At 37.4% G+C, this 22,639-nt stretch overlaps 1 protein-coding gene and 1 long non-coding RNA gene across 9 annotated transcripts in view; one reads left to right on the top strand and one right to left on the bottom strand.

The window, feature by feature from the left end:
• Window positions 1–22,639, top strand: part of NFIA (nuclear factor I A) — a 329,888-nt gene that overhangs the window by 121,938 nt on the left and 185,311 nt on the right. The gene's annotated exons all lie outside the window — the stretch shown is intronic.
• LOC144269465 (uncharacterized) lies at window positions 1,831–21,271 on the bottom strand. Of its 3 annotated transcripts, none has more exons than XR_013346936.1 (4): window positions 20,572–21,271; window positions 17,459–17,552; window positions 4,640–4,765; window positions 1,831–3,836 (listed from the first exon to the last, which is right to left on the bottom strand). It is a non-coding gene; the product is annotated as an uncharacterized LOC144269465 (long non-coding RNA). The 3 variants fall into 3 exon arrangements; XR_013346935.1 differs by lacking the exon at window positions 4,640–4,765 and adding an exon at window positions 4,518–4,596 and having other exon boundaries at window positions 20,572–21,261; XR_013346934.1 differs by lacking the exon at window positions 4,640–4,765 and having other exon boundaries at window positions 20,572–21,240.

The raw sequence follows: 22,639 nt of genomic DNA, 5'->3' as shown, positions 1-22,639 counted from the left end.
TGTTATAAACAAATTTATGTTTCTATTTCACACCTACAGCATAATTCAAAATACTATCATATCAAGGAGTCTAAGGAAATACATGTTTATAAACTCCCCATTCAGTCCACAGAAGGGCTCTTTAGGTGTTTCCCTGATGGTACTCATATGAATCCTTCTTCAGTTAAATGAAAATTTTGTGGCGCTGACTTGGTGTCCTTTGGATTCATAGTCCCCATGTATTTTCAAAGGTCCCATTCTTTCTTCCTCCTCTGTCACAAAAATGTTCGGTTATAAACACTGAATAACAAAAAGGTTCTCTCCCCCCCCCCCATAGCAATATTCTAAGAATTATATATTTAAAAGAGTGGAGGGAGTGGGGTTGGGAAATCTGTTTATTCAACACTTTTTTTTAAATTACAGTACTCTCCTATCTCATTCATGGTGCTAGAATTTTTTTGTATCATAGGGAGCATCATTAAATTAGCTCACTTTATTCATGCTCCTAATGGCACTGATGGCCTGGATTCTCATTTGCATTTAGGCCCTTTTACACAACTCTTGATGTGTAAAGAGGCCTTAAAGTAGGTGCATCTGGACTATATATCTGCTTTTAGGGCTCTTTACACTGTTAAGAGTGGTGAAAAGGGGCCTTGGTCTAAATGTTGCCCAGTGACGTAAATGGGGCAGCACTCATGAGTAAGGCAAGCAGTGATTGGCCTCATATGTGTTGCTGTAGTTCCTAGCAATGGATAAGCACATTCTCACTCATAGTAAAACTGCCCTTCTGTGACTCAAACCCCAGCCTTTTTAAAGGCTTGCACAAGGGATCTTCAATACCTTCCTTCTCATTCAGACTCTTGTTTCACCCTGCTCCCCCTGCCTCCCATCTTCTACAAGCCCTGTTTCACATTGAAGATCCTGATTTAAGGTCTAGTAATTGTGTTAGCCACTCTGCTGGGCCCCCTGTGAAGGTTCTTTCAAATCTCGTGTGGTCTGGCAAGTGCTGCCATTCTGGGGAATCTCTGACCAGTGAAATACCAGAGTATGGGAATATAAATGGATCAGGGCCCAGAAGAGTTCCCGCTGGATTGGCCAGACCTTAAAGAGGTTTCTCAAAAATAGGGATGAGTTTGTAAGAGACTGTTCTAATTTCCTTTGGCTGCCAATGTTTCCAAAGGACTGTTCTGGCAGCCTAGATTTGCCAGGGCACTGGGACCTTTCCCTTGCCCATGCCCACCATCTGGCAGCCAGGAGGAGAAGTAATGGCTCTATGCCAAGCAGGGATTCCCCTTTCCTGGGATCTGCCAGGTTAAGGCTGTTTAGCTCTGATGAGGCATAAAACAGCTGCAGTGCAGCTAAGAATTGGGGCCTTAGATGGATAAATAACTGCCACTATCATATCTGTAATGGGACTGCCAGCAGATGACAGTAGGGCTATTTTGTTGTAGTTTTTTTGGATTCTTTTTTTATGAAGAATACTGTAAAGATTTCAGGCCTGATCCTCAGTTGGAGTAAATTAACAACTGCTGAGGATCTGGCCCTACACTGATAAAATTAAATAAAAATATCAGTCCTTTTATCTGTGTGCAAATTAAGTGAGTTAATGTGATATGAAAAAATGTTTGTGTACATTGTAATCTTGCTCTAGGGTAGTAATCTACAAATTGATCTGAAAAGATTGTATGTGCTTTGGGGAAAATAGAAAATTGTGTTAAGCCACAGTTTCACTAATTATTGATTATAGGGAGCTGAGCTCTGGGTATCTCTGAGATTATAATAATAACTATGTGGAGTTATCTTTTAAAAGTGATATCACACAGGACTTTAAAGAGCAGATTAAAACTAAGGTTTTCTAATTGACTTCAGTTTACTGTAGTTATGAAAGTGTAACATTTTGAAGTAGAGCAAATAATTAACAAGTGAAGAAAAAATAATATAACTCCAAAGAAAAAGCAAAACAAGCAGCATCTTGTAGATGAGCACATCAGCTGAGGCAAGATCTACACAAGAAACCTTTGCAGGTAAAGCAGTTTTGATTAGGGGTGTGATTTTTTTTTGCAACATTTCTGTACTGGCGAAAGCCCTAGTGCAGACTCAGTTATACCAGCTTGAAAGAGCTTTTGCTCGTATGGTTTATTTTACTCAGGGAACTGGTATAAGCACTTGTTTGCTGGTATAAGCCTCATCTATGCAAAGAGGGTTTGCAGGTATAGCTGTACTGATATAGTTACACTAGCAAACTGTTTCTAGTGTACACCTGTCCTTCTTAAATTGAGTAATTGCATGTAGAGGTTGCACTGGCTCCAAAGAATGTCAATAGTAAAACTCCTTTTGATATCAATGGGAACAAATATTGGCCATTCCTGTTGTACAGTGATGTTTTTTGAAACCCCCAGAATCTTCATGAATGTCTTATCTAGAGTCTAGTGGTGACAGGACGTGTAAAGATTTACTGTCACTCGCAGCATTATTATTATTTATACCCAGAAAAGGATTGTTGCTAAACACTTCAGTTCTACCACCCGTACCCTAATTAGGCCAGATCCCAAACTGCGTAAGTCAGTGTAGCTGCAAAGTAACTATGCCAATTTACACAACTCAGGATCTGGCCCACTCAGTAGTACCTTATGCTGCAAGTAGTCCCATTAAAATGAATAAAACTGTTTGCAGAGTAAGGTATTAACTCAGTGGGTAAGCTGAATGTGGCCTATAAATGTATAGTAGTAAAATACTGGGGAGGAAGTAACCCATAATTGTAAAAAAAATGAAAGCATACATACTGCGAATGTTTTTTAATGTACTGATAAAGCAGATGTGTATATTCAAGCCTTTTGCTATTTTATTTTCCATGCAAAGTGAAATTTGTTAAACATTCACAGTTTTGGAAAGCATATGTAAAGGTCTTGAGTTTTCTGTTCTTTTCATAGGTCTGTTTATTTAAGTAGCATGATCCTATCTATCATTGGAAGTATAGTAGAACAAAAGTATCTATCTAATTAAATCTTATCAGTCTATTCAGGAATTTATACTGTGTTCATCACCTTGGTATGTACAGGAGATTTTTGTAGAAGGAAAATGGGGCACCTGAGAGTAAATGAGTGTTAGATGATGAAAGATAAGGGTTAAAACTTTTATGATTACAGTACTAACATTTCTTCTCTGTCATCAACTTTCTGATATTTTAGCATTTCAGAAAGAAAGAAAGAAAGATAGATAGATAGATTACACGATGTGGCACCTAGATATTTGATATTGTGTAGTAAATGTGGTGAGGGCTCTTTGATTTATTACCTAAAGATATTACTAACTGCAAAATCTTTAATCTTAGATCTTATAATAACAACTTTAATAATAAACCATAAACAACAACAATAATAATTAATAATAATAAGGTAATGCTTTTCAATGCCTGTAAAAAATCTAGCAAATATTTTTGGTTAACACTAGGCAATACTACAACAAATCTGGCATTGCAGGATCACAGGAACTAGCATTTTCACTAAAGTACCTGTACTTGTGAATCGAGGAATTCTTCAGTTTCTTAACTCTGTGAAAACCCTTTTCAAACAATATTTTTAAAGTGTTAGAATATTTGTGTCTTTTTGATTTTTTTGTGACAGATCCTAAATATCTTACAAGGAAATGTGAAAATTTACATAGCACTTACAAGAATACATAGCAAGCTACCATCCATGGAAAATTTAAAGGGAGAAAGTTTCCATGCAATCACTACTTGTGCAATATTATCAATGTTAGCTCATAGCTCAGTTCTCCTGCTGTTGAAGTCAATGTCGCAATCCCTGTAGACTGCATGGGAGCAGGAGCTGACCCTTGCTTTGTCCCATGATGATCTCCTTCGATTAAAAGAAAGGTTAAAGTTAGATCCGTTTCTTGTTTAACATAATTAAATATATGCGTTAATAATAAATCAACAGAATTTCATCCAGTATAGTCAAGCCCCTTTCATTTTCATAGCAAGCTAGCAGAAGGTACTTGCTATTGATATTTCCCCCTCCTACTTTTTTTGAAACTACTACAAAAAACAAGCAAACAAAAACCAACCCAACCAATAAACACTTCAGTGGTTTTATGAAAGTCCAAACTGAGGGCTAGCTTTTGCTCTTACATAAATGTGCAGAACAGCTCTTAAAGCCAGTGAGAGCTGTAGGCCTGTATTTGAAGGCAGAATTTGGCCCATAGTTTGTTGTTTATATAAATTAGTGGCCAAGACAAATCTAAATGGTGTTAAAGAGGTTGGGGCAGGTGCTGAGCTGTTGTCAATTGATGCAGCTCCATGAAAGCGAATAGAGTTACACTGATTTATGCCCTCTGAGAACCTGGCCTCTTGTCATGTTTCCCACTGAAATCCCAGAAAAGTTCCTCGTGATTGCCTCCCTGCAAAACAGGTTCATTAACATCCTGGTTCTCAACTCCTCACTGAATCAACCTAGGCAGCAAAGTGGATTGGAATAGGTTAGCTTTGTGCACGAGATGTTGCAAGGCTTCTTAGCCCAGTTTCCTGTGATGATACATACCTCCTTCTGTTTTCCTGGCCAGATCATTCTGGTTCAGAGAAGTAAATAGAACAACAGGAATAATCCAGTTCCACAGGTCCTAAATGAATGATGTATACTTAATTCAATCTTTATTATTCTACCTGTGCCAGTGAATATTCTCCTTGCTGCTGGGTAAGCCCAGATGTACACCATCTGCTTGTCTGATGATCTTTGACATGATTGAGAGGCCACCAAAAATACCTGGTGATCTCATACTTTGTAACTGACTGGTATAAAAGGAGAAGATGTTAATAATCAAACACCTTAAACTTTTGCTGGACACATTTTCAAAGTAAACTCCACCGAGCCTCTAACACTGCATGCGTCTAAGCTTTTGCATGTAGATTTGTCTTCAGCCAAATTTTTGCATACATCAATTTTTAAATCCAAAATATTGTAGAATCTGCTTTGGACGGTGCTTTTGAAAATCTGACCCTGTAATTCTACCTCCATATGCTTTGTAAGAGATCTACTTCTGTGCCTGCCCAGTCTGCTATTGTAGCTGCCTACATCTTGAATTCCTGTCAACCATAGTCATGGGGTCTTATGGCCAAATAGGTTGTTATTTTCCTTAGAACTAACTTTCCCATTTTCGTACCTGAAAGAAAACTCACACCTTTTAGGAATGGGTAGAAATATCAGCCTATATACCTCATTGGGCAATTCAGAAAGAGCCTGACCCTGCATGGTGCTGAGTGCCTCCTGCCAAGTGCTGAAGTCAATAGAAACTGAAGTCACTCAGCACCTTATAGGATCAAGCTATAAACTGGAGCACTGACCTCCACTGGGCTAATACTGTGTACATAGTCTGACCCGGATCCACAGCTGCTGTAAAATGATGTAGTCTACTGAAATCAGTGGAGCTAAGCGGAGGGTTACATCTGCTGGGGCTCTGGTCCTCTGTGTCCAGTCAGTGGGTTGTGCTTATTGTCTCCATTTTTCTAAATGTGCTTGAGCAGGTACTTTTGATTTTTGTCTTTTTTTAAATTTACAGCATTAGAATAGATTTTCAGTGCTACTCTCTTTCATAGCTCATAGATGTGGTTTATCAGCATGGCAAAAAAAAGTATGAAAAGGTTAGTTCAAGTGCAGGAAAGACAGGAGATCTGTACAAATTAGATATTTCTAAGGGTGAACTAATTGGTAGCATGGTTAAAATGGCATTCACAACACACAATATAGAGAAATGATCATATCTACTTTTAAAAGCCTGTAGATTCTTCCTTTGCCAGAAGGATTAGCTCCACCTTCTTACTCATTGGCTTTATGGTAGGGTGTTTTTTCATGGTAGAGAGTAATTTGGGCACAGTGCCGACAGGGTCCAGACTTGTATCCCTCACTGTATCACTACTACATCTGGAAAAATCTGGACCTGAAAATGTTGCCACATACATGGCAACAGCCAGAATAACAATACAGGCAACATATATACCTGATAAACCATCTGGTAAAAAAATACGGAGTCAAGGTCTACCCAAATATTTTCAGTTTTATTTATTCAACCCAAACCTTATAAATCAATTGTATTTTTTTCCTTAATAGAATTACTGACTAAGCATAAAAAGAAAAGGAGGACTTGTGGCACTTTAGAGACTAACAAATTTATTTGAGCAAAAGCTTTCGTGAGCTACAGCTCACTTCATCGGATGCATGTATCTGATGAAGTGAGCTGTAGCTCACGAAAGCTGATGCTCCAATAAATTTGTTAGTCTCTAAGGTGCCACAAGTCCTCCTTTTCTTTTTGCGGATACACACTAACACGGCTGCTACTCTGACACCTGACTAAGCTTAGTAGAGAGAATTAAAAAAAAAACCTAACCTTCCGTGAAGAACCCCGAGAGGTGGTCTACACTTAATGGTCAGAAATCTCGGTACATTTTACAAAGGCTACAGTGATATGGTCCCTTTGATTTTGCAGGAAAACTAGTATTTTTTTGATCCCCTGATCTGTTTGTCCATATGCTGGTATACAACCATGAAAAATCCTCCATCTTACTTGCAACACACATCTCAACCAGTCTGTAATTACATTAATCTTTTCCTTCAATCATCTCTTGTCCTGGTTCAGCACGTTCAGATTTTTCACTGAACTTTTGTGTCAATATCAAAATCTTGAACCAAAAGCAGCACATCTGTGGGTTCTTAAATGTGGTGTTCTAATGCCAGCTTGAGTGTCAAGAATTAGAGAACTATCAGGAAACAGTCATGATTGAATTCAAATTTTCCAGTGTATTTATGGTCTGTTTGGTCAACCTACTGAGTGACATTTAATTACAGGACTTCTTTACAGCACTCCAGGTAAGCTACCTAACAAAGCACAATGAAGGTAGGAAATCCCAACAATACTTTGTAGGAGTTGGAAAATGACAGAACTGCTTTCAAGTTTCCAGCTGTGAGAGGCTAATCATAATAACAGAGTTTCAGAAGCACTTGTTCTGTCATTTGCCATGAATGATATGTGTGCTAACACAAGGAGCTTTAAAATAATTTGACTCCTTGTTCACTCTCACTTTTGTAACCAGATTCTTGAATATTCCGGTGAATACAGAAGCCAAAGCAGATAGAAATAAAAATGCATTATTCAAAAAAGCTGATTGGTAGCTTTTCTAGCCCAAGTTTACTATAATGTATAGGCTGTCAGTCAGTACAGGTGAATGCTTGGAATACTTAGGACACATACATATTGTGTGTCACACCTTTTTGTGTACACTAACTGACAGTTTACATATACTGCTTTGAATTAGACTGTTATACAAAATTATGCAATCCTCCCTGGGAGCAATGCTCTTATACATTTGACCAAAGTTGCAACACTAATCAGGACTTGTGTACCTTTGACTACTTACTTTTTAATATTTTTAAATACGTGTATTTTACAGCAAAGCCTTTTGCAGTTGATTTGCTCATATAATATGAATAGCTGTATATTTTCCTACCTGTACATATTAAGTGGTTACTAGCTATTTTATTACAATACATTTAAACTCAATAGCAATGGAGACTTTACTAGATGCTTAACTAATTTATTGTGGCAATGTGGTATTTAGACCACGGATTGTCTGCCAGTACAGTTAAAAGAAATTAGAGACACCATCATTGCTAAATCACTTTACCATTCAAAGAAGAACTGTAAACATATGCATTCATTTAATTATAATAGTGCCAATTATAAGAGAAATTGTAATGCTGAGAGCAGTGGCTTTTATGTAATCATAATAATGGCATGTATTTATCTTGGTTTGGCAAGTTAGGCCTTTCTTTAATAGTTGGCTTTGCCTGAATAGAATGTGGTTTGCTGAAACCAACAATAACCCCCACACCCTTCCATTTGTTATTACGCAAATACTGAACAATAATCATATGGTATAAATGATTAATGTATGCATAGATTAGCAAGTATCTTTGAGGTTTAAAAAGTGTATTTACTTTCATTCTTCTGTTCGACTAAGCATATGGAACAATTAAATGTTCAAGTAGAAATTTCTTCTTTTTTTTCTTCTTTCTTCAGTAAAACTGAGAAATAAGCTCAGGGCCCGATTCTGTTTTCATTGAAGTCCACGGGAAATTTATCATCAACTTCATAGAAGCAGGCCCATTGTTTTTAAAACACTTTTTCTGTAGTTGTTTTGCCTATTAAAACATGATTTCATATCCTGATTTCAAAATATTCTCCATATAAATACCATAAACTCATACTGGGTGTTTTGCACTGAATGCTGCAGACACTAAGTATAGGTCTCATTTGTAAGTGTAAAAAGAAAATTCTAATTATACTTACAAAGCTAAAATAATCTAATTAAAATATTGATTGAAATGCCTTTATTTAGTATAACCATTTATATTTGTCAAACTGTGTAAGGGATTTATACGAATTCAAAAGACAAGTGGAAAAAAAAGTTAGGCATGTGTTTTTTTCAGTGAATAACAGTTATCGGCGCTTGATTTCTGTAGATCCCTGTCGGCCCTTATTATATATAAAGCAAATGAAATCCTTCCTTTCTGAGACTCATTTAAAAGCGTCAACTATCACAGAGCTGATTTACAAGAAGGTTACATGGAGCAAAATGATGATATTTTATGGTATATTGACGCAGACAGCAACAAAATATTGACCTGGGGCCCCAGTAAATGTTACGAGTTTATAAAAGACTTGAAAGAGTTAAAAAATGCATTACTTGAAACTTGATATAAAAATTGTGGCCAAAGTAAGCAGTGTGCTGGAGCACTTGATTATTCTTTTATCAATAAATAAGAGTGGCATACAGTTAATTTCAGCACTGTAATTGAGCAATGCATTCTGGGAAGCTGAAAAGCACTGTAAGATGAGGAAATGTTTTACAGACTAATCATGAGAAGAAAGGAGCCTTTCATAGCCCGTATGATGCTGTTGTCAGAGCTAAAGGCAGATAATGATTCAGTAATAATGGCACATTGTGGATATTTAAGCTGAAAAGATTGGGACAAAATGAGCAGACATTGTTGGTTTGCTAACCTGAACAGTTTGTCTTTGGGCTCCAAAACCCATCTAAACTAAACATTTTATACTAAAAAGTTTTAAAATTCACAAACAAAGATATTTCTGGGACACTTGTATCAAAAATCAGTTCCGTTTTGTTTGTTCCAGTTACCTTTTTTCAGCTGTAATTGATAGTCATGATTTTTTTTTATTACTCTATGAGCTGACAAAGTATAATGTGCTTCATACTGCGTAAATCTTCTTTCATTTAGGTGCCAGAAGAAATCATCTCAAAAGAAAATCAGTTTTAGTAATGATCTAAAATATTAAATATAAAATTGAGAGTGTCATATTGCAAATAAGTGGACTAATTTGCATTTTGGCTCCAGGGCATCGATAGTGCTATAAAGAGTCATGCAGTTGAATTTATGTACATTGTCTTTTTTCTTCATTAGTACATTTTGGATCTGTTAGTTGTCTTTCTTTAAACATCTGTTAAATGCAGCTTTATAAAGCCATGCTTTCCCATATGTTTGGGAATGTTACCAAAAGCCTGGAGCCTTGGCCTCCTGAACACTGCTTCATTTCAGAGGAAAAGGTAGATGAGCTCCGAGGGCCAGATCCTGCTTTTAACAGTCAATGGTCAAACTTCCATTGATTTCAGTACGTGCTGGAGCAGCCCCTAAAACATTTAAGGCCCAACCCTGGTAGGAATTGAGAACTTGCAACTTCCACTGCCTTTAGGTAATGGTTTTAAATAAATGTGTTTAAAGGCTTTTTTCATTTGGTCTTTAGGAAAAAGTCCAATTTTAGCAAACAACGCTGTAATGTGAGAACATTTGGCCAAATCCTACTTTCCAAATTACTCCCATGAATAATGCCAGTGAATGCAATATTACCGCTTGTGTGAGTAAGAGATGGAGGAACTGGCCCTTTATTTTGTGCATATGAAGTGTATACACACACAACTATACATTAATTTATTATCATCTCTGTGATGACGTAAATAATTCCAGGACTGGTATTTCCTTTGTAAATACACTTTTCATGTGCCGTTTTACACAAGGGATAAAATGAAACATACTTCTAATGGCTATACAAATGTGTGTTTTTTCCCTTGAGAAAAATATTTATAATAAATAACTTCAAAATTTAAATAAAAATATATCTTTAAAAAAGTTTTTGTTCTGAGCATTCCATAAAAAATTATGTTGTGTGTTTACAGTAACAATCATTTGGATCCATATGTTTTAAATCTGTGTATTTACTAAACTAGATTTTGTTTATTTTAGAACATTTTAAAAATATATTTTTTATTATTAATTTTTTTACAAAGTTCTATATATATTAAAGGATTTTAAAAACACGGGGCTACGTCCTCAGCTAGTATAAATTGGTTTTAACTCTTCTGGCTCACAGTACATGGAGAAGCTGAACACTAGGAGTGTTGTAAAAAAAGGATGAAGTGCAATTCACCATGGTCTCCAAGGCCCCAATCCTGCAAACATGGACACGCTTAACTTTACTACCTTGAGTAGGGCTGGTCATGGTAGTAAAGCTAAGCATGTGTGCAGCATTGGGACCCAAGCAGGGAGCTTGTAGAGTCCAAAGGGAAAAGAAGACAGAGGGTGATGGTTAGCAGCAAAAATGTTCCACAGTCCAAGGCATACACTTGCAACTCTAGTGAACGGTGAAGTTTGTTATCCACACTACATTCTAATGGAAACAGCTACTCTAACACAATTCAAAAATGAACATTGATACAACTATATGACTGATCTGCCAACAACATTAAATATACACAGATCGAGCTGCTGTTAGAAGCTGAGTGGCTCCTTCCAGGGGCTGGGTGCCATCAGCTTCCTTTGAGTTCACTGGGAGTTCGGGGTGATCAGGCTCCATATTTTTAGCCACAGAAGGAGTACATTAATTGAGAGACTATTTTCAAGACATTTGCACAGTTACTAACAAGAATGGCTCATTTGAACCTTCACTGCTTGGGTCCTCTTAGTGACTGCCAGTCTTTTTTCTAGGAAATTTTCCCTGTATTGTCTCAGAATATATTGGATGTCAGTTATCTGACTCTCAGTTTGGTAGGGTATAACATGGCTATATCAATTTTCTTTAGAAAAAATCCTAAACTCTGTGCAGTGCTATGGTTTTGGTTTGCTCTGTCTCATGCAAACTTTTTCTTTCATTTTGATTCATGTGGCTTGTACACCTTGAATTTCACATTGAGTTTTCAGTTTAAACAAATCCCCAAACAAAAACAGAAGTCAGGTTAAATCACTGAGTTTCACCAGACCACTAGTGTTTACATCTAGGGACAGGTAATTTTATTCCCTTCTTAGAGAATCAAGAGAAAATTTTGATTTTTTCCTTGTGAAGCTCAGCACTCTTTCTCTCTCTCTCTCTCTCTCGCTCTCACATGGGTTCGAGGTGCAAAATTCAGATGTCGATCCAGATTTCAAAAAACTCAAAACTCAGTGCTGTTAGGAGGAGTTTAATTTGACCCACTCTAAAGATAGACAGCTGGATCCTTAGCTGATGTAAATTGGTGTAGCTCCATTGGCATAGCTCCATTGACTTCAGTGAGGATCTGGTCCAGGGGTTGTTTGCAAATTCCAATCAGATCTGAATTCAGGTTTTTAATATTCTCAGAGGTTGGGTGTGATTTGATTTGGGGTTTGGTTTGGGCCCATATCTATTTTCTATTAGCTGAAAGCACATCAGAATACCGCCAGGTTCATCCACACCACTGTTCCTTTTTTACTTGTATGATAAAGATACATAAAGAGAAATGGATTTGTCCTCCATATTAATATTGAGGACTCTTGCCAAGGCTTTATTTCAAAATACAGTGGTATATGCACCTTGCTTCTCAGCAGAGAAATCCAAGACACAGAAGTTTGGCCTTCGCTTGATTCTCCATAATCTGCAATCCACTCTACCAAGGTAAAGTTCTTAATTCTCCATCTGTCAAAGGACTTGTCTAATAGTGCATCTTACAAACAGTAATCCCTGATCTGCTTGTCCCACCTCCTTCCTTGATCCATCTAGGCCCTCCTGGTTTGCTGAGAATACTTCAAATGTTGCCCTTGCAAGAGGACAGAGTTGTCTGGAGCTTATCCAACTTGGCATGGGTATGTTCTAATAAAACTCTAAGTGATTCTCCTTGCCAATGAGGAAGGAGATGAGGAAGATGAAGGAAAGGATGGTACCAAGGTCATCTCATTCTGTCCCGCAGCATGCAATTTTTGGGAAAGTCACTTTTCTCCCCCTAATTCTTACTCTTGACTGCTGATGATCATAATAATAATACTTGGCATTTATATAGCACTTTCTTCATCTTCCAGGTTCTTTTACAAACACTAAGTAATGAATTAATCTTCACAACATACATGTGTAACAGGCAAATATTGCCATGTCACAATTAGGGAAACTGAGGCACAGAGGTTATATCAATATACATTATCGATATTATGGTAGCTCCTAGGGCCCTGACTGAGATGAGGGCTGCTTTGTGCCTTGGCACTGTAAAAATACACAGTAAGAGACATTTCCTGCCCTGAAGATTTTATAATCTAAATAGACAAGGCAGTCAAAGAATAGGAGACAGGAAGTATTATTAGCCCCATTTTACAGAACTAAGGCACACCGCGATTAAGTGATTTACCCAAGGGCACACACAAAGTCTGTGTCAAATTGTGGATTTAAAACCCAAATCTCCCGAGTCCTATTCCAATGCTTTAGCTATAAAATCATCCATTCTCTCACAGATTAATAGCATAAGGCTCAGATCACTAGATCATGCTAACACTATTAGACCACACATATGCCTTTCAAAGGCTTCTTAATAAGACACCCTGTTGAATGAAAACATTAAAATATCATTTTAGATACTGCAGTGATGGACGCTATAGAAAAATGTACCACAGAGAGATTAGATTAGGGTAAGATGTTCCAAGATGGCAAGGACCTCCTTAAAAAAAAAAAAATCCAATCAACCAGATGTAACTGAGTTAAGCTTGCTCCCTTTTTGAACAGTATTTTAATTCTGAGCAACCGCGGTTAAAGTCCATCAAAGTAAAATTAATTTTGTGATTTAGATTACCGTAAATCACTGTTCAGATATTCCAGTGTCCTATTTTTGACACAAAAAGCATTTTTAATGGAAAAAGGGCAAGCAAGCTATAGTTAGAATTCATGTTTTTTTTATAACTGAGGAGGGTGTTTCTTCATGTCCAACTTGGCTTTTACTATTTGAGACCCAAGTTCAGCAAAGCACTTGAGCATATACCTAACTTTAAATATATGTTTATGTCCCATTGACTTCAGTTTGACTGGAATTTACCTTTGCCATGGACTTTTGCTCATGGACCTGTGAGATGTAAGCACATGCTTAGAATTAAGCATGTACTTTAGTGCTTTTCCCAAAGCTGTTGTGAATGTTTAATGGAGTATTTACACCACGAATAGTATAGGCACCTGTGCTTCAACACCCATGATCAAACAGATGTTTGTGTTGTAATGCATACCAGGTGCTTTTGTGTTAATGGATCACTCAAGTGAAGTTTTTGAATGCTCATTTTCAATAGAACTTCTTTTTTAAATTGTAAGTGAAGGGAATATTCAAAAATAAAATTATATTCAATAAAGACAAGTGCCTGCTTAAAGCTACACTAACTAGGAACACGTTTCAGAGTAGCAGCCGTGTTAGTCTGTATCCGTAAAAAGAAAAGGAGGACTTGTGGCACCTTAGAGACTAACAAATGTATTAGAGCATCAGCTTTCGTGAGCTACAGCTCACTTCATCGGATGCATACAGTGGAAATCTCCCCACTATATTTTCCACTGTATGCATCCGATGAAGTGAGCTGTAGCTCACGAAAGCTTATGTTCTAATAAATTTGTTCGTCTCTAAGGTGCCACAAGTCCTCCTTTTCTTTTTACTAACTAGGAAAACTGGAATGAAAGCTGGACATCTGCCCTTAGCTCATAGGTGATGGTAGTGGCAGAAGACACTTGTTAATGTGCACCTCAAATGCCTGGATCCTTTATGTAAATAGGAACTGTGCTGTGGTAACTTCTTGCATATTGTGATGTGTGTTTCTCCCTTGAAGTGATTTTAGTTTCGTATGTGAATAAAAGCTAGCATGTTTGATACTTTCAGGAGTTTAAAAAGTAAGGACAGATCAACTCAAGAAGGAAAAAGCCATGGGAGGAAACCTTTATTTAAAAGTAAATTTAAAAAAAGAGAAATGGTTTATTTTAACATTTCTTTCTTTAAAATAAAAAAAGGTGAAGTTGGTTGAATTTGGGGAAAAATTGCATTTAACACTTGGATGCACTTTGCTCTAAAATGAATGCTTGCTCAAGAGTTTATGAAGGCTTCATGGGAAGAGCAAAGCAATCTAAGCCATATGTATTGGGCAGACTGCCAGTTGTTTGCCAATATGCCCAGGCCACCTGGATATATATGCAGCCAACTATGCCATTCTGACTAGCCAGCTTTAACCTTCAGACTGCTGCTTTTTCAGCTCTTATGAAACTCTAAAAATCTCCAAAGTGCATTCCATTTCTCCCATGCCAGTAGTTTATGTGCATCCAGACAGGCTGTACAGGTACACTGACCAGACAGCTCACAGCACCCATTTTGAACGAGCTCTTCTTTTGTCTAGAGAGCAGTTTAATAGTGTTGAACCAGGGCCATAAGATGAGTCTGGAGATAGCAGACTGAAACCTTTACCCATCTGCCATAGACAGACACTTAGACTGACAAGCCACAGTTTTACTCCCAAGTCTGGGGAAACACTGTTTTATAAGTATAGTTTATCAAGATTTTGTTTAACATAGTTTGCCACGGTAACTTTCTTAACTGAATATTTTCACGAAATTTAAAAGAACTGAAGCATTTATTGTAACTCAGGCATTAATAGTATGTGGTTCCATTATATGAGGTAATTTATTGAAATGTTTATTCATTAAATTTCACTTGCAACCAAAAATACCTCAATAGTCTATTAACCTTTAGTTAAATTCTGTGTCATGGACAAAGCCTGAAACTAGTACAGTATTTGTGGCAGCATTGTAACATCTAGGTGATTTCAGATACAGTGAAATTATTCTAAATATTGAAACTAATGGAGAAAAAAGATTATGTTCAACTCGGTAAACACAGCAGGGGAAGTTTTAGTGTAAGGAACAGCAAAATTTTAAATATGGCCTATCTGAGGTGATAGTCATGCACCACAGATTAATTGTCCTTTACCTGAATAAAAAGCAGCTCTGGCAGTTTAGCATGGAGACTTTCCTTCTCTGTATAGCTTTTTATTAATGCATTTCTAATTGTTGTTATATTTTGAGGGTTGGGGGTGCAATCAAGCCTATGTGTTACATATCTGTTTCAGTTTAGAGAGATACATGCAAATATTTTATTTGTGGAAGTAAATGAGAGCAGGGTAGACATCTAGCTACCTGATTGCACCACAGATCATCTGCCAGTGGAAAAACGGAACTGATGTTTATTTGCATAAAACTGTAGGTTCAAAAAGGAGCCAAAGTTAAGGCCCTTTTAAAAATAAGGCCTTTAATGAAGCTGGACTGAGTCTGTAGCTAAACTCAAACCAGGCAACTGTACATGTATCAGGGTTTCAGGATGAAAGTTTGTCACTGTTCTACTGCACATTGCTGTCATTGCGACAAGAAGCTATTCTAGTCCCCTCTAACACTTGTACCCTTGCTTTGTTCCCAACATCCAGCTGATGAAAACTGGCTGAGATCACATGTGGAGCCCATCTGCTCTGCTGCGTAATCCACCAAGGCTTGCTGTTGAGCTGAGTGACCCACTCTTCCTCCCTAAAGGGGTTGAGACACATTGCTTTTGGCGCGAGGGGGTGGCATTGTAATTTTTGGTGAAAATTCATACTAAAACCTTGGCGGCTGACACATTTTTGGGACTCTGATTTGTCTTCTCCTTGTAAGATACATATTGCAGATTTGTCGTTTATTAGTAGAGAAAGACATGGTTGCAAATGCACAAAGACAGACATACAGTGATAGGGAAAGGGTCCCATTGAGTTTTACTGTCTGTCAGGTGAGATGCAGCTGAAGCCAACCCCATCTTTGCTATCCTGGCCTGGTGTGGCTGTCAGCGTAGATAGCTGTGGGTAGGACGGAGGAAGAAGTGCAGAAATGGAGACAGGTGGTGAAACCAAAGGTTTAAAAGGGGTGATATCATATAGGTATTTAAGGTACACTTACAATTCACAAGTTTTGCCTTTAAATGTTCATTGATCCCTTCTGTGCCTAATGTGCTAATATATATTTGCTTACATCTATGCCTACATAAATATATATATCACATTTTTTACTACAGTATTTGTTTAGTCAGTGAGCCACAATGTATCGGTCTACAGTGCTCTTTCTGTGACATTTAATCTTAATAATAGATTTAAGGCACCACTCTAATACCTTGCCTTAATCATATGGTTCTTCTATCAGTCAGTGTTTATTATCTAATATTTCCCTGTGGTGTGTGTATATGAGAGAGAGATAATTCTTTTTTCATTTTATTTATTTGGACCTGATTTTCTTTTCAGATAAAAAGTTTGGTCATAAATAACAATTCTTTCATCCAAGGATCTCAAAGCAGTGAAGTTTTAAAGGTTGCCCATAATGAAGTTGTTTAAACAGGAATCATAATACCCTTTGAATAATATTTAAGATGTTAAATATCTAAACATTAGTTTGGCTAGCCCACACTGAAGATTTACTGTTAAAAAGGACTGAGAAGAATATGGCCATGCCAAAGTGGGTGCAATATACAATACTATCCTGAATGGAACAGGTTCTTCATTCTTCTGTCACTTTTGCCTATGCTTTCCCCTTCTTGTGACCAAATTCCCCCTCCTTCATCCATCCATATTTACAAAAGGGAGGGGTCTATTACATGTCAGCTGCACTCCCATCCGTATATTAGGAAGAACATAGGCTCAGTTTCCCTTTTCATGCACACATGGGACTCCCAGTAGTGTTAATGTTCCACGCTTGTCTCAGGGGGAAAATGGACCTGAAATCTTTCTTACAGGTAATAACAAAGCTCTCATTCACATGGCTTTGGTTGAAAAATTGAATCTACTCTCCTTTTTTACTCCCTTCCCTCCCTTCCTCTCTCCTCCTCCCCCCTCTAGTTCTAGTATGCTGGTCACAAGTACAAACAAAGGGAACGGATTTCCTTTGTCTAATGACAGTTACAGTCACAAAGTGACCTCAGACTCCCCTGTAAGGATAATACGCATTCCTATTTCCAGTCTTTGTCAGGGGAACTATGGGTGTGAATACAAAGCAAAGAAACAGGGCTCAGGCTCTGGGGCTGTTTCATTGCTCTGTAAACTTCTTGGCTCAGGGTGGAGCCCAGACTCTGGGACTCTCCCACCTTGCAGGTGGAATCCGGTCCACTCACCTCTCAACATCCAGCAGGTTCTGGGCAGCTCCTCAGCAATTTCTGTTCCAATCTATGTAGCTCTTGCTCCTCCGCCTTCCCCATATGGGGTTTCCTGGTGAGAGCATAGGTGTAAGTCTGGATCCAGTGCCCCTTCACTCCACTTTGTAAAGACTTTAAAGAGACACTGTCAGATTGAAATAACAGCCCTGAAAGTTCTGTACCTACAAGTGACCTCTAAGACAAGAACAGAAGAAGGCTGAAGAACATTTTCCCTGGGTTTGCAAATTGTTTATTTTGTGTACTTGTGCATCAGTGAGTTTCACGGTGGTGTTGATGGTGTACACCCTGGCATAGGCTCGGCAAGGATTTTTACCAGTTACAGCTACAGTTTGTAGGTGTGTGCACAAAAAGAGAGGGACTGGGGAGTAGAGTTGGGACCACCAAACAGGTTTGGTGGTGGTGTGCTTCAGACCCTTACTAATATAAACTGGGGAGCAGAGAAACTCTAATTTTGTTTTAAAAAAAAGTCAGAACATACTACTGATCAGAAAAAATTGATTTAACTATTCAGTTATTAACAATTAAAAAGCTCAAGTTGACATTGTCACTTTAAGAGGCCAAATTGAGGCAGCCCTGAAAATTTAGCCCATACAGGGAAGAAAGCAAAAGTTGCCTCTGAAAGGCAAAACAGACAAAGATGTGCTCAGAGCCTGCTTGTACTAGCATGTGAAGAACACACTGTAAGCTGTAAAGAGGGAGGAACCTAAATGTATGGGCCTTTTCAGAAAACATTTCTGATCCTAGGTGAAAATCACATAGTAAAGGGGAATGAATTCTGCACTGTTGAACTCAAGGGGGCCAGGATTTCAACCCAGAAGTTTTGACACTAGATTTTAGACATCCCATTTAATAACTGACTCACTTCAGATTAACGCAATAGGAATTCCCCTCATGAATAGTGTTACCCTTTTCTTTTTTTGATCCTAAATCTAGTAACGTTTCTTTTGTCAAATTGGTAAATTCGTCCCTTCAGTTATTTTTCCAGTATTTTACAGCATACAATGGTAGATCAGTGGGAAGTGAACTGCCTTCAGACATGACTGTTTCAATCCAGGCAACTGTGCACTGAGGATGTGTCCTGTTGTGTTGAATTTCACCCCACCACCACACATCATTAGAGCATTGTGACATGAACTGATGTGGAACAGTTCATCATATCTGATTGATGCACTACATCACAATGGTTCAAAACTTCAACTCTTCCTTGTGTATGGGAAGAGGTTATGTTTCCCTTCCCTTCTACCAAATGCTAACATATATACTAGTCAGGACAGATAACAGAAGAGTCGATTAAGGGGAGTAGTCTTGATAAGCAGGTGTGAAATTCAGATTGTTACTTCAGGGGAACTCTGAAAGGAGGCTGGTTAGTTGAGCGCCAAACACATGATACAATCTGTCTTTGCATAAAGCAGACAATGGACCTGATTCTGACTTTGTTTATGCTGGAGTAATTCAGGAGTAGATCCACTGGCTGGTGTGATACCAATGTCACTGAGCATAGACTGAGTAGCTCCTATGATATTTTTAACCGGAGGTTTTGTGCTCTGCTTGAATGAGTGAACATTACTGCAGCACCTCTGCTGTGGTTATGAATATATTGGGCGCTAAGGTTTAAGAAATGACAAAATCCCAAATCACCTGGATTATGCATTACTTGGGCTCCGATGCATTACTTGGGCTCCGATCCAGAACTGATCTCTATATGATCTTAGGGGTATGCCCATGTCGAGCTCAATCCAGGATTGAGGCCCTGATCAGCTCCGAGCTGATGTAAATTAGCGTGGCTCCACTGAGTAGAGCTAGGCTGGTTTATGCCAGCTGAGAGTCTGGCTCTAGAAGAGGGTGTGTGGTGTTTATGTCCAAAATAGGAGTCAGTGTTATAACTATAATCGTTATGATGCCATCCTAAGATAAGAGCAGGGATGTTTTTAAAAATACTAATATAGGATTAGTCTCATACAATTATTATTTAATGACAGCTCCTTTACAAGTTTGAATGTGTCGCCTTGAGACTTGGTCTTCGGTATGGCTCTTTCTGACTTTTATAAATCTGTTAATTTAAATAATATTCCAAGATAAATGAAGGAATTAAAAATGAAAATTATGGAAAAGAAAAAATAAAGCAAGACAGCTAGTGCAAACAGAAATTAATATTAATTTAACGCAGAATGTGAAAATGTATCAAAAGTGCTAATCAAATAGTTTAATGTAAAACAAAAACTAAAAATTGTATTTTTAGGAAGGCAATATTTTCTGTATTAGCTTTCAGTCACTTTCACATAGGACTATATCAGTGCCAATTAAAATTCTATGACCATCAGTATAACGACCCAATCAAAGTTATTTCTAACCTATATAACAACCTAAGTATAATTAACAAACTGTATAATTTCTAGAGCTGCCCAAATAATTAAAAATATTTGACAAATAATTGATTCATGATTGAAAAAATGAATAAAATTATTTGAAGAACTCCATAGAGCTAGTTGAATAATTAAAAATGTATTTGTGGATAATTGCTTAATTAATTGATGGAAAAATATATTGAATACATTATTAGAACATTAAGTCGAATATGATTTGACTCATACTAGTAGGCTTCAGTACTACAGAGTGCTGAGTACCTTCTGGTGACGATGGGACTGGAGGGTGCTCAGCTGAATGCACTCTCAGGCTTTTAAATATTAGGACCTTGTTTCAGTAAAGCACATAAACTGGAGCTTAAGTGCTTTGCTGAATCAGGGCCTGTGCCCACTCCTGCAAACACTTACATATGGTTAGCTGGGACCACTACTGTGCATAGAAGTACTTATGTCTGTATGTGTTTGCAGGATCAAAGCCCCGTTTGGTATGAAATTAATCTTTCCAAGCTGTTATTACTAACATAGACATTGTTATACATAAAAGATTTCTTAATATATATATATATCCAAATTTCAACCCCCACATTCAGTGTATTCACGATTTGAACTATTTAAACTGTTCTAATCTTTCCATATTAGGTATTTGCTCAGTAGCCTTAGTTTACAACCAACTATACATATAGATGTATTTCGTAAAATACCTCTCACCCTTATCTTCAGTAATGTGTTTTTTCTGGGTAAAATATACTCCATCTTCAAGGCTCTGTGTGCCTGATCCAAAGCCTATTGAAGTCAATTGGAGAAATCCAGCCCCCTACTCTGTGGCCATTAGGTGACTGTCACCCTTAAGCACAGTTCCTGTACAGGCTTTAGGTGATGTGTGGGCACTTTGCTTTTGCCTTCGCAAACCACAGAATAATTATGCCCACAGTGTTGAAGGACAATATCAATCTCATGTGATATTTAAGTATTTTCTAGCTTCAAGTCACTTTACACACGTGGCTGCTTTTAGTTATGTCTTTATACAATGATTAGTGAAGTTACTCGGGAAAACAATGAATTTCTTGATAATATTCTGAGTTTTCAAGTTCTCATTAGTCTTAACAAAACCTGATAACTGACATACTGGAAGTGCTAATCATAAACTATAATTTTTTTACAGTAAGAGACACCCTTTCTAAGCAATGGTTAGTTCTTTCAGAGGAATATTGGTCAGTCTTTGAGATAAGAACATACAGCTGTCTGTTGGATTAGTTATCAGTGGCACCAGTATGTTGTTCAAACATGCAAGCCCCAGCTCTGGTTATGGTTCATGATTGGAGTATATCATTTCAAGAAATAAGAAGCTTCAGTTTAAAGTGGTATTATAATGGTATTTTTAACACCACAGACTTCTATGTGACAAAGAGATCATTAATGTCTGCCCACGTAGGAAAGTCTTGCTGGTGTTACCACATGGCATAGTCTTAAAGGGGGCCCTTCTTTAGACATGGTTCTCTCCAGTTTTCCATCCAAGTGTCCATCAGCCCATGGTGAAGAAAAGGAAGTAAATATGTTCATGCTCCTTCTTTGATGAATAGACTAATAGGTGATTTCATGACAAATGTTATCTTCTGCACTTTGAGGAAAATAGTCTGGAATCCACTGGCATAGAAGGAATGCTTCTTGTGTTACATGTCCATTGCCCAAAAGGAAAATATTAACATATGCTTGTGATTTTGACTATGTTAAGTCATTTTCTATTCGATAAGAACTTGAGAATCTTTCCAATGACCACAGTGGGCTTTGCATCAGTCCCTAAATACCTCCTTTTCAGATATTTTCAGATAACCTGGTTAATAGTCATCTCTGAATTATGGTCAACTGTGATGCTGTCCAACTGGTATAATCCCATTGTCTTTTTAAATTATCAACAATACGATTCCACTGCATAAACAAGTTATTTTATCTTCTTTTGCCAATGGCAAACAAAGATAATAACAATATACATATGTATTGGGTATTAACACCATTATGTTTTCCTAGATGATAGATTTAATGGAATTGTCAGTGTCTACTGAGTACAAATATAACTTCCTAATTTTACTGAGTGGCTGTCTGTCAGTAAAATGATTTTGTGATCTTTAACAGAAATATTTTAAATACTGTATGTTGCCTATATAATAATTACAAGTTAATGAACATCTTAAAAGGAATACAATTAAACCCATATCACAGTGTTTTCATGCTCCTAACCATAATCAGTTCTGTATATTAAGGTAAAATCTCATTCCTACAGTAACAACATTATGATAACTTGTTAATAACATTATTCTGATTTGACAAACAAGACTTTGTTAATTAATTCTGGGAAATCCTATGGCCTGTGTTATACAGAAGGTCAGGCTCATAGTGTATGATCAGAGTGGGACCTTCTATTAGTCTATATTAGCTTTATGTTTTTGTTAGTAATTTATGGGACAGATATTAGAAAGTGTCTTCTAAAATTGCATCTGCAGCTTTTGTCCATGTAAAAGATCTGGGAATGTAAACTTACAGGTACAGTTTTACTTGCTAGGTTGAGGCCCCTATGAAAATTTAGCCCTACATATTTTTTTCTCTTGAATCTAAGCTGTTGGACTGTAGTTTGGCAGTGGGATATTTCAGACCATGAGGGTAGATTTTCACATAATTTGGTCATTTCTCTCTTACTGCACACAGTTAGGATTCTTCAGTAAACAAATCATCACACTGGGGGAGGTGAGAGAAAGTAAAGAGAGTTGGATCTTGCTACAGC

The sequence above is a fragment of the Eretmochelys imbricata genome, chromosome 8 (assembly GCF_965152235.1).
Source record: "Eretmochelys imbricata isolate rEreImb1 chromosome 8, rEreImb1.hap1, whole genome shotgun sequence".
In the NCBI taxonomy this organism is placed as follows: Eukaryota; Metazoa; Chordata; order Testudines; family Cheloniidae; genus Eretmochelys; species Eretmochelys imbricata.
The sequence above is the reverse complement of the archived record's forward strand: the minus strand, read 5'-3'. Positions and strand labels throughout refer to the sequence as shown.